This window comes from Hevea brasiliensis, chromosome 6 (genome assembly GCF_030052815.1).
Source record: "Hevea brasiliensis isolate MT/VB/25A 57/8 chromosome 6, ASM3005281v1, whole genome shotgun sequence".
NCBI classification, from domain to species: domain Eukaryota; kingdom Viridiplantae; phylum Streptophyta; class Magnoliopsida; order Malpighiales; family Euphorbiaceae; genus Hevea; species Hevea brasiliensis.
Genome location: NC_079498.1, coordinates 100,358,755 through 100,371,054, shown reverse-complemented (window position 1 = coordinate 100,371,054; position 12,300 = coordinate 100,358,755). Strand labels below are relative to the sequence as shown.

The following is a 12,300-nucleotide window of genomic DNA, read 5'->3' as shown; positions in this document are numbered from 1 at the left end:
TTGAGTATTACATTTCTAAATGAAAAGATATAAAGGTTAAGGTAATTTAATTTTTATTTTTGTTAAAAAAACTATTATATTCCTAATTTTTTGAAAATCTCAGGGCCTATGGGCAAAAAAACACTAAAAAACAGTAATATTAAAAAAAATAAATAAATAGAAGAGGTAATCAATAATAATTTAATATTCTAATGAAGCAACAGGATAAATTGCTGATAGATAAAATAAATAAAAATTCACCTTATTCAAGCATCGGTGAGCTTTGAAGACAGACTTCAAGTTCAGCGTTGGTTCACCCATTCCCATAAAGACTACGTTTGTCACTCAAAGTTTGAAGATCTCCTCAATAGCCAAAACCTGTTTACGTAAAACATATCTAGAGTAAATTGTGAATATCAGATTTTTGTCATTTAAAAGTGATGAAAGCAATAAAATGCTACTTTTTGACCTTATTTTTCCATGGTGTTGATATAGCATCCTAACAATCATAAGCAATGATGGCTCTGATGAACAAATATGGATGAGAAATGTGACACAGACCTGCTCAACAATTTCATGCCTTTGAAGATTTCTTGAATACCCTCCTTTTCCGGTGGCACAGAATGAGCAACGCATTGGACAGCCAACCTAAATAATCAAAAGTGAAAACAAGAAAGTTACATGAGCTCATAAAACCAGCATGAGCAGCAAAAGAAAGGAAAATAAATTTGCAGTAGCTAATCCTCAGGTTGCAAAATCACCTGAGATTAGACACATGCAGTAAGGCGCATTGAACCTTTTTCATCTTCAACTGGTATGCCAACAGTTTTAATCAATCTGTTGTCCTCCAATTTAATCAGTAACTACAAGATCAGTGGAAAGCTAAGGTAAATAAGAAATAAACGTACTTGTAAATCAGAGGTAAGTATATCTAACTTATCTTCCTCAAAATATAATCTTCGGGGCCATTTGGATGTGGATCTCAAATAATGAGGTATTTGAATTTCATATTGTATTGCAATTTTGCAATTTTTTTTTTCTCTTAGAACACTAATTTAAAACAAATAGATAAGTTATAAATAAAGAATCTTACTTAACTTTCTACTTATTTTAGGTAGTTTTTATAAGCTAAACTGTTAATCTACTTGTAGCTTTCCACTTATAAATAGATTTCACTTATTTATAAATCAAATTAAACACCATGACACTTTTGAATAAAAAAAATAATATTTGCTTGTAAATATTTTTTTATCCATTCAAATATTCAATTGCACAAAAATAAATTTATTACATTTAAATAATTTTTTTTCTAATAATTACTATCTAAGTCATTTTTAGGATTATGATGTTGAAAGGTAATCAATTAATAAAATTTTTCTTGAAGCTTAGACGCTCAAAATTTTCTGTAGCAAAGGTTCTGCTTCATAAATGAAAGCATTTTGAATGATTCATGAGAACATGTTTTTGATAGTTTGGTAACAATTTCAGTTCCCTAACTAGGAACTTCCATGAAGTTAATGTTTTTCATATATTTGTCCATAATTTTCTTTTAATATATGAAAGGTCTCCAAGATCAACAGTCAAATACATTTTCTGCAGGATGAACTTCACCTAGCTGTACAACATTCCTTCTGCGTGGGTAACTTTGTTTTTGCTCTAATCTTGAGCTTCTGACAATCGAGGTATGAATTATGCAAAATTGTTGACAAATGTACGTTTATGTTATTAATTATCAACTGTGCAGAGGCATCGCATCCCTCAAATTGTACTGCTAACAAGCTTGTTGACAATTACAGAAGTTGCATGTGAATCATCACCAAATGCCAAAACGAAAATACATCAAAGAAATGTCAAATTTAGATGTTATGGAATTGAAGAACTGTACAGATTATTATGTTACATACTACGTATACCCATACAATGCAAATCGTAATTCTTCAGATATAGAGTAAAGCGCATAATCTCTCTTACGCATGCGGACGAGAAGCAGATAGCCTTGGATAACTGGCAGCTTTTCCATCAGAAATGCCATTGGTGCTTTTCCTACGATATCTAGGATCATTGCTTGAACTTCGATGAACTTTTCGGGTTGTCAATGGACTCGAGCAATTGTTCCAATGCTTTTACCACTTCTTCCATATTAGGCCTAAACCTTGGTTCTGTTGATAGGCACTGGACTGCAAGATTAGCTGCTTTTAGTGCGTCTTTCAATGAATACTGGCCTTCAAGTCGTGCATCCATAACTTGGAAAACTTTGCGTTTGCTGCCAAGAAAAGGCCTTGCCCACTCAACTAAATTTTGTTCTCTGTAAGGCTTGCTTTTGTCTATGGCTCGCCTGCCAGATAAAATTTCAAGAAGAACAACCCCGAAACTGTATGTGTCACTCTTCGCAGTTAGATGACCTTCATAAGAAATAAACAGAGTGAGATAAAAGTAGGTAAAAGCCATAATTCATATAAATCCACATCTATTTCAGAGGATCCATAAGCATTTGATTAGTATGATGATAGTTAAGCACAAAGCAGAGAATCAATTTTTCAACAAGAAACAGTAATGTCAAATATGAACTTAAGCATAGTCGAGAATAGAAAAAAAGATACCTGTGGCTATATACTCTGGTGCTGCATACCCATAGGTACCCATTACTCGCGTCGAAACATGGCTCTTACTACCAGTTGGCCCATCCTTGGCCAACCAAAAATCGGAGAGTTTGGCATTATAGTTCTGTCATATTACAGTTTAAGAAAGAGGGATGAGTTAGAGAGGTGCAATTCCTGCAACTCCTGTACAAGCCAAATTTAAAACATTCACTCACTGAATCAAGAAGAATATTAGAAGCCTTAAGGTTTCGATGTATCACTTTGGCCTCATCACTATGAAGAAATGATAGACCCCTAGCAGCATCAAGGGAAATCTTAATTCGGAGGTTCCAAGAGAGCGGTTGAACATTAGATCCTGTTCCAACAACGTTACTATTTCAAACAAGGATTTTATTTGAGATATCAGAAGTCATAGAAACTGTTACACCATGCTGAAAAAGTTGAAATGGCTACACTGAGGAGGATATGAATTACGCACTTCTAAAGAGGTGATTCTCCAAGCTGCCCCTTGGCATGAACTCATAAACCAGAAGCCGATGGTCATCTTCTAAGCAGTATCCAATCAATTTCACAATATTTGGATGATGAAGCTGCTCGAGAAAGAAGATTTCCGTCTGGATTTCAAGAAGCACGTTATATAGGCACGCAAATTTAAAGCACACAGAATTGCATAATCAGAGAAAATAATAACACAAGATTTTGATTGTAAAGTCTACGTTCTTGGGTAAAAAGTTTTACTAAAAAGAGCAAGATACTATCACTCAAAACTCTGAAAACTCTAACCTAGTGTGTTTTCGAATATCTATGCCCTGCACCCTCAATGAGAGATTCAAAATTCAAGTGACATACAAATAACATTTATCAATCATGATGTCTTTAAATGTTACCGTAATGACAGCTTCAGGAACAGGCAGACAAGCAAATCACAAAAGGGATACTTACCAGCCATTCCTGATGACCCCAGACGCCCTCTTGGTTAAGCCTCCTCACAGCAATGGCCATGCCGGTTCGAGGCCTGACAGGTGTTAGAGAATGCTCATCAATCCATCCTTTGTAAACACAACCAAATCCTCCTTCACCCAAAACACAATCCGGACGGAAGTTCCTAGTTGCTGCCTTTAGCTCACTAAAGCTAAAGCTCCTCAAATTGGAGGACTGCAAGATCTCACCCTTTGTCCGAGGAGTTGAAGGCACTGTGACAGTCGAGACTCTGCCAGATCCACTCGCATCATATCCACCTTTACCACCATATTTTGGATCTTCCCCTGCAAAATTGACAATTAAAACACATAAATCTTGTAAATCCATCAAAGCATCTACAACACCAAATCAGAAAAGAGCACTCTATAACTCAACATCCGACCAATAGATGACAAGAAAAATAAGAGAAATTATGAGGTGCACCCGGTGCACATGCACCATCTCTCACAATCATGTAGGATTCACTCTCTGTATTATAGGAAGGACCCACTTTTCTGTGAGACAGGGAACACTATTTTTTAGTGCTCCCGGTGTATCTAATAATTAGCCGAAAAATAAATATCCAAATCTTGCCAAAGTTGCCAGTTAATTTGAGGGAAAATAAATAACTGGAGGCAAAACTTTGAACAGTTATTGCTTCTTTCTTGCAGAAATCAAAGCCCCAAGTCAGCCACGCCAATTGCCAAAATGGTTGCAGCTAATATCCATTCGCCAGAGGTTTGTGTTCATTTATATATTTTTTGCCGTCCATACTTAATAAAAAATAAAAAAAAATAAAATCATAATCAAGCGACGTGGCAAACTTATTCGATGGTGAGACAAAAGTTCTAATGAAAAGAATGGTAACACTATAAAATTCTGCAACGAAATCAATAGATAAACTGTAAAGCTTAATTGGATATTAGAACTGAATCCCAAAGGTTAAAGAACCAAAATGCTTGCTTTTCCGTCTTCCTTAACTTTTCTGAGGAACCAAACAGAATCTAACGCCGACAATGGAAACAAAAAACATGGCTGTGTACATTTCTCAGGTCTCAATCAAATCGAACCCTTTTTTATGAATTGATTTGATTTTGATTCTTTACTAATAACTGAACCAAATCCATATCAACTGAGTATCGATTTTATACCTTTTTTATATATTTTTTAGATGTATTATATATTTTTAATACAATTATATATTTCAATGAAAATGTAATTAAGATTATATATATATATATATGTCCAACCACACAAATCATGAACAATAAATAAAGTCCAAAGCAACATTTAACCATATAAAAAAAAATACATGTATATAAGTTTTATACTCAGAAAAATATAAAATACAACACATTCAAATATTAAAAAAAATAAAATTTTAATATTGCAAACCAATTATTTATATGTAGGTTTTTCATTTTATATTCTTTTAATGTGAGATAACATTTTAACAAAGTTTCAATGGCCACAATGGTATAATAAGGCCTTAATACTAGAAAGATTGCCTTTTACATTGCAATTATTAAAGTTAATCGCCCATAAAAAATCTTAAATGCTTGATGGCCACATTACATAAAAATAGATGAATTATAAGGTTCAAATTGATTCAATTTTCTCACTTAAAAAAAAACATTAATTTCCTTGAAAATGTTTCTCCTTTGGAACTGAGAAACATGAATTTAAACAGTTGAGCTAGTCTGCTAAGTTATCTATCTTTATATAAAAACATAATAAATATAAAACTAAAATAAAACACATCTTTTTACAATTATTTTATCATTCTTTATATATAATGTAACTTCTGCTCCTATCTTCATAAAGCAAGTAATAGAGCCCAAAGAAAACAGCTCAACAGTTAGAGGATCAAAACCCAAAGAGGAAAATTGTGTCTGCCTCGCCGCCATCCGATGATCTAGCTGCCGTCACCACTGTTGCTGCCAAATAAGTCTTCTTCTTTCTTTCTTTCTTTTTTCTTCTTCTTCTTCTTCTTTTGCGATACAACCCCTACCTCTTTGTTTTATAGCGTTTTTAACCTAACATCAATTTCCCTTTTTTTTTTTTAATTTTAAAGAAACGCGTTTCCAACATCCGAAACACATTAAATCTCCAAATTTCATGAAACGGGCTCGAAACGCCTCCACTCCGTGTCTCGCCGTTTTCAAGTCGAAAATCTTTCCAAAACATGGAAACGTCGAGCATTGTCGTTTCCGTGCATCATTATATATATATATAGGTAAATATTATACAATTAAAAAAATAGTTAAAAGGTATATTATATAATATATTGTGCATTAATAATCAACTTTAAAGTTAAAATGCTAATTCATATGTATAACTTTTCATATAAAAAGTTGCATAAAATTATTTTTAAAAATCAAGGATTAAACTGGAACCATACTTAACCAAATCAAAACTGAGAACTAAAATATCCAAAAACCAAAGCGGAACTGTACCGAAATTTTGATTCAATTTCAATTTCTAGACAGATTCTGAACCAGAACTAGAATCGAACACTCTTCTCAACTCAACTCAACTCAACTCAACTAAGCCTTTATCCCAAAAATTTGGGATCGGCTATATGGATTCGCTTTCTCCACTCTGAACGATTTTGGGTTAAATTCTCAGAAATGTGTAACTAGGTCATGTTGTACTACTCTCCTCCAAGTCAATTTAGGTCTACCCCTTTTTTTCTTTCTATCCTCTAACCTAATGTGCTCTACTTGTTTAACTAGAGCCTCCGTATGTCTACGTTTCACATGACCAAACCACCTCAATCTCCCTTCTCTCAACTTACCTAGAATCGAACACCCTCAACAAAAAAAAATCCAACATAATTTATACTTTTCAACAAAAGCTAACTAGAGCTGTAGCATTTCCTATTACTCTAACCAAAACTAAATGTTAAAGAATTTAAGAATTAGAAAAATAAGAAAGAAAGAAAATGAGGGAAGAGAACCACAAATATTATATTTGTATTATTATTTTTCTACCTTTGATAGAACGGAATATCACATATTCATATATAACTCAAATTCCTAAATAAGAAAAAAAAATCTCTAAAATTATGCTCTATTAATTAGGAATACAAATCTCCATCTATTTATAAATGCAAATCTCTATCTATTTAGGAATATAAATTTTACACTAAATAAAAATATATAAAAAAATATATTGACTTTTCATAATAATCCCCTGAGTTGAGCACAGAATCTTATCACTTCTAACACTAAACAACTTCAAATTAATGGAATTTCAGAAAGGTAAAGAAAGAGAAAAGCCTATCCTTTGATAATTACAAAGCTCAAATTAGCATCAAGAAAAAAAAAAATTCCATGCAACTTTTTTTCTTATTAAATAATTTTGTAAGCTTTACATGTATATTTCAATTTAAATTTATTCAATCGTTATCAATATTAATAGTTTGGGTTAAAATTTGATAAAATTAATATATATATATATATATTAATTTTATAATATTCAGGATTTTTTACCATTATATACCTAGTTTTTTTTTATTTTCTTATTTATTTAACATTAAAAAAATATTTCATAATTGAAAGGATCATAAGATCAACACGTAACTGAAAAGAAAAAAATAAAAAATTTATTTATAATATAAAAATTCATATAAAAATTCCCTTATTCAAATTTGTTTTGACTTAGATGCAAAGGTCAAATTAGAATATAAAATAGAATTTCAAGGATACTACCTAAAACATGAATTATTAATATTATTAACAACTCTTATTATTTGATATGTGAATTATTGACTAAAAATTTTTGTTCCTTAATTAAACAAAATATTATTATTTTAGTATATTCATATTTTTCCACTCCTGTCTCTTTTTCTTTATTTCTTTCCAAAAAATATAATATTGTTCCAAGCCATCTATTTACTTGAACCGGTGGATTCACCATATACCAGGCCAAAAGTCATTAGAGAGAGCGAGAGAGAGAGAGAGAGAGAGATCTTCTGTTTACTTGAACTGGTGAATTCATCATATACTAGGCCTAAAGTCATGAAAGAGAGATGAAATTTTGGAATTATGAGAAGAGAGAAGGAAGAGATATCAAAGAAAATATAATTAAAATAATATTTTTTAGATTCAATAATAAAATAATATCTAATGTTATTTTATTAGATTCTATATGTAACAAAATAATATTTTCATTAATTTAAGAATGATTTTCTAAAATTAATAAAAAAAATATATAAAAATTAAGTATAAATTAATAAAATTAAAAGAATCTAGTGAAATTGATAATGTGTGCTATGTTTTGGATTATTTTGTAAATTGACCTCCAATTCCGGAAAAAGTTCATTTAAGTTTTTTTTTTATATATACTTAGAGAAATTGCAAAACTTGTATTATTACTAATGATGCAATTAAAAAAAATAGTAGATATAATAAATGTAATAGCACAAAAAAATATTATTTAGCTTTGGTTGGAGCTTGAATTTGAAATTTCATAATCTTAAAGATAACTTTAACACTATTAAATTAAATCTCATTTATAAATGTACATAAAAAATAATATATATATATATATATATATACCCTAACATGATTTATCAAGGCGCGAATACAACCAGTATAACTCAAAAAATTACGTCATATTACTTTATGTTATTTAAACTCAACTCAACTCAACTAAGCCTTTATCCCAAAAATTTGAGGTCGGCTATATGGATTCTCTTTTTCCACTCTGAACGATTTTGGTTAAATCCTCAGAAATGTATAATGCTTCTAAATCATGTTGTACTACTCTCCTCCAAGTCAATTAAGGTCTACCCCTTTTTTTTCTTTCTATCATCTAACTTAATGTGCTCTACTTGTCTAAAAACCACCTCAATCTCCCTTCTCTCAACTTATCTTCAATTGGCACCACTCCGACCTTTTCTCTAATACTCTCATTACGGACTTTATGTTATTTAGTTGTATGAAAAATTGAAAGAAAATTATGTTTATGAGAATGTACATTACTTTTTTTATTGTTTTGCTTGTATTGTTAATAATTTGATATCTCAATTACAAAACTATACTAATTATTATGAATTAGTTAAATTATTATTAATTTGTGAAAAAAATTAATTTATAATCATTTAATAAAATATAATATAATATTAATTCCTGAATTAATGCGCATGTGCTCTAAATACTAATTTAAGGTAAATAACAAGATACCTCTAGTAGGAGGCCCCATCACCTCTTGTTGGTCCGTAAGCGGAGGAGCAGTCCTGGAGTAACGGATTTCCTGAAATCGGTCGGCTTCAAAGCCATCTATATAAGGAGAGATAATGAATTAGCAATCATGTATTAAATTTCTTTTAAATTATTTGACGTTAACTGTAATAATTAGATATCGGTATATTTTCAGTTAAAGAAATGCTTATCATCATTCTGTAGAATTTATTGATTCATTACAAAGCGTGGTTTACCTTCACTTACAAATATAATGTTCATCCATTAATTAAAAAAAAAAAACTTATATTTTTTTTCATTCCTTTTTTAGCATAAGAAAAGTGGAATTCAACTTAATATTTTACTCAAATTGATAAAAGGTTAACTTTGTGTGTGCGTGCATGTTACACGCTTTATATGTTCATAATCAGAATGTACAAAAATTCTTAACTTCTTAGAAAGTAAAAAGGGGCATTATTGCATTAAAGAGGAAGAGTAGGGTGTGACCTTGGAATTTCAAAGCGAAAGCATCTCTGGCCGCCGTATTTTTCCAGTGCAATTGGTTCCACCAGCTTCTAGTTCCTTTTATTTCCCTCAACCTCCTTGCACTATGTAGATCAAACGGGAGGTTCAGTAAATTCGGGCAATCAATAACAAGCATAACCTCAAGGATTGGAAAGTGCAAGACTTGAGCACAGATGCACCGCAGACTTGGTAGATCTCCCAAATATAATTTCTTCAAATTTGAGAATATGCCCAAACGTTGGTCAAGTTCTTTGATTTCTTCACTTTTGAAATCATTGCCTATAACTTGAAGTAATGATCTACAACTACGCAAATCAAGAGTTTTAAGCCTTGGAGCAAAAATAAGCCATGTCAAATCATCTATTGTGGAACAACCCTGTATCCGTAGACCACGAATGTTCAAGACGTAGTACTGGTCATTGTCACTTTCAAAATGTAAACATTCACAATCTTCTATAATTAGCTCCTCCAGATGCACCATTCTTGATAGAACTGAAACTGATATGTTGAGACTCTTTATTTCTCTAAGTGATAGATTTCTAATGCAATTTAGTAATTTTTGAGAATTCAACAGCCTTTCAACAGTTTGATCACTGAATAGGCTTACATTTATGTCATTCACGCAATCACTGCATTTCAACTCCTCCAATAAGGTCGTGTCATCAAAGCTTTCATTATCTAACTTGCTGAACAATTGCAATGATGGAAAACTTGATATCACTCCCTTGGGTATAATTTGAAACCTTTTAGTATAATCCAAAAGCAAAACTTTCAGATTTTTCAAATTCTTTACTTCAATTGGCAGTTCCTTTATGCTTGTAAAAGAGAGGTTAATATAATGCAAGTTAATTAATGCACCAATGCTATCAGGTAACTCAGCTAACCAGATATTTTTTGACAAGTCTAAAACTGTCAAAGCTTTTTTCGAATGCAAAATCCAGGTCGGAAATACGCTCAAGTTGGTATCCCTAATAAGCAAAGTCTGGACTTGCAAACAAGGAGTTGGAGGAGGTTCCACGTCAATCTGCCCATCTATTGATATTCTCACAGCCTCAATCCATTTTGTAGAATCTCGTTCTTGTAACAAAATCTTATTATCCTTTTTCCCATATTCATGAGCTAACCACAAGCCAAAAACACGAGAAACACCATGCATCCTAACAGAATCATTTAATTCATCACTCTCCAAAAGGCATGATAGCTCTAATCTTTTGATAATATATTCTCCCAAATACTTAGTAGACATATCCAAAAACCCTTCTCCAATCCATAAATTAATAAGTTCATCTTTTCTAATCTCACCCGGTAGTATGGAATTATACAGGAAACAATCTTTGATAATAGCATCCTCTAATCTATCATAACTGGGCTCAAAAATATGAAAAATATGATCCATACCTGGCAGCTTTGATGGGTGATTTTGCAATTTGCTTATTGCATGCTCCCACTCCTCAGGATCCCTCATCCCAGCCAATACTTGACTAATAACAATGAGAGCGAGTGGTAAACCTTGACAAACTTCTTTGTTAAGCGTCTCAACAACATATTCAAATTGGGCACGAGAATTTCTAGTTTCCTCACCAACCTCCATCCAGAACAATCTCATTGCTTCTTCCTGCGACATACACTTCAATTTCAATTTTATCTGAGCATTCATGTCATCACAAACTCCTTCTGATCTAGTTGTGAACACTATTTTGGACCTATTAGATTGAGGAACCCCAACATTTGAGAGATCCAATCTATCCCATAAATCATCTAAAATCAATATGAACTTTCTGCTGTCTAACAACCTTGATATCTCTGCAGCTCTATTTCCCTTGTCTGTATTTTTCCATGTTTCATCGGGTATCCCTAACTGGTTGCGAATAGCATTCTGGATGGTGTCCAGACATGCTTCTTTGGATACGTCAACCCAAATCACTACTGTAGAATTGTGAGTTCCAACAAGCTCATCGCTGACTTTTTTTAAAAGAGTAGATTTACCTACACCAGGCATTCCATATATTCCGATAATTCTGAGACTTTCGTCATAGAGGCATCTCCAAACATCGTCCAATTTGGATTCAAAACCCACAGTCGTCTCCACATGAATCACATCTACAACATCATGAGGCGTTCTCTTCACCACAACATCAAAATTACCTTCAATCAGACTTTTTTGGACAGCTTTGAGCACTTCACAAACTTTGTTCCCCACTTCACAGCTCAAGTTTTGGGAACTGCAACATCCATGCCTTCTCTTCTGAAGTTCTTCTTCACCTTCTGCGATAATTTTGTTGGCTTGTGCTTCCAAGCAGTCTGCCCTGTAAAGCCAATCAGTTACTTTATAGATGCACTCCTTGTATGAGCTCTCTTCACGCTTCACCCTCAACTTTATGTCTTCCTTCTTATTCTTCAGCTGCTCCACTGCATCTTTTAAGGAATCAAGATTGTCTTCCATCTCAAAAATATATTTGGAACTATTTTCATTGCAACACCTTAAGATCTTGGGAAGGCCCCAGATTGGGCGAACAAATGATTCCGAAAAGGCTTTCATGACCTTTAAATTCAGAAGAAGTAAACAGATACCTCTGATTTAACAGAAAAGAAATTCATGATCATTGATAGGGAGGAATTAAACAAGACCCAAGGAGAAGGATAAAGTTTAATTTCCAGAAAACCCATTTGGCGTGCAGGGTGGGCAAGTTTTGTCTGAACGCTGAAACAGAACACAAGATGCACTATTTCTGATTGTGGAATTGGCACCTGTAAATAATCCAACGGCTAAAAATTTCAGAAGATCAACAAATAATCAAAGTATGAAACGGTATGAAACAGTAGGCTTCGGGCCGGGCCGAAAAAATCTTTTACAAGCTCCAGTTAAAAAATTAATATTATATATATAATTAATTAAAAAATTATAATTTTTTTATAAAATTTTTATACTTTTAAAAATTAAGTTCAGCCCAACTAGAATCATGCATATTGTTTGCAAATTCATACAACTCAACTCAACTCAACTAAGCCTTTATCCCAAAAATTTGGGGTTGACTATATGGATTCGCTTT

At 32.4% G+C, this 12,300-nt stretch overlaps 1 long non-coding RNA gene, 1 other non-coding gene and 1 pseudogene across 2 annotated transcripts; all 3 read right to left on the bottom strand.

The window, feature by feature from the left end:
• Nucleotides 1-217: 217 nt before the first annotated feature.
• On the bottom strand, nucleotides 218-1,022 carry LOC110649191 (uncharacterized). Its single transcript, XR_009149538.1, has 3 exons — nucleotides 741-1,022; nucleotides 541-627; nucleotides 218-357 (listed from the first exon to the last, which is right to left on the bottom strand). It is a non-coding gene; the product is annotated as an uncharacterized LOC110649191 (transcript).
• Nucleotides 1,023-1,678: 656 nt separating this feature from the next.
• Nucleotides 1,679-11,974, bottom strand: LOC131180864 (disease resistance protein SUMM2-like; annotated as a pseudogene).
• On the bottom strand, nucleotides 4,308-6,955 carry LOC131180865 (uncharacterized). The gene is made up of 2 exons (XR_009149539.1): nucleotides 6,337-6,955; nucleotides 4,308-6,042 (listed from the first exon to the last, which is right to left on the bottom strand). It is a non-coding gene; the product is annotated as an uncharacterized LOC131180865 (long non-coding RNA).
• Nucleotides 11,975-12,300: the final 326 nt, after the last annotated feature.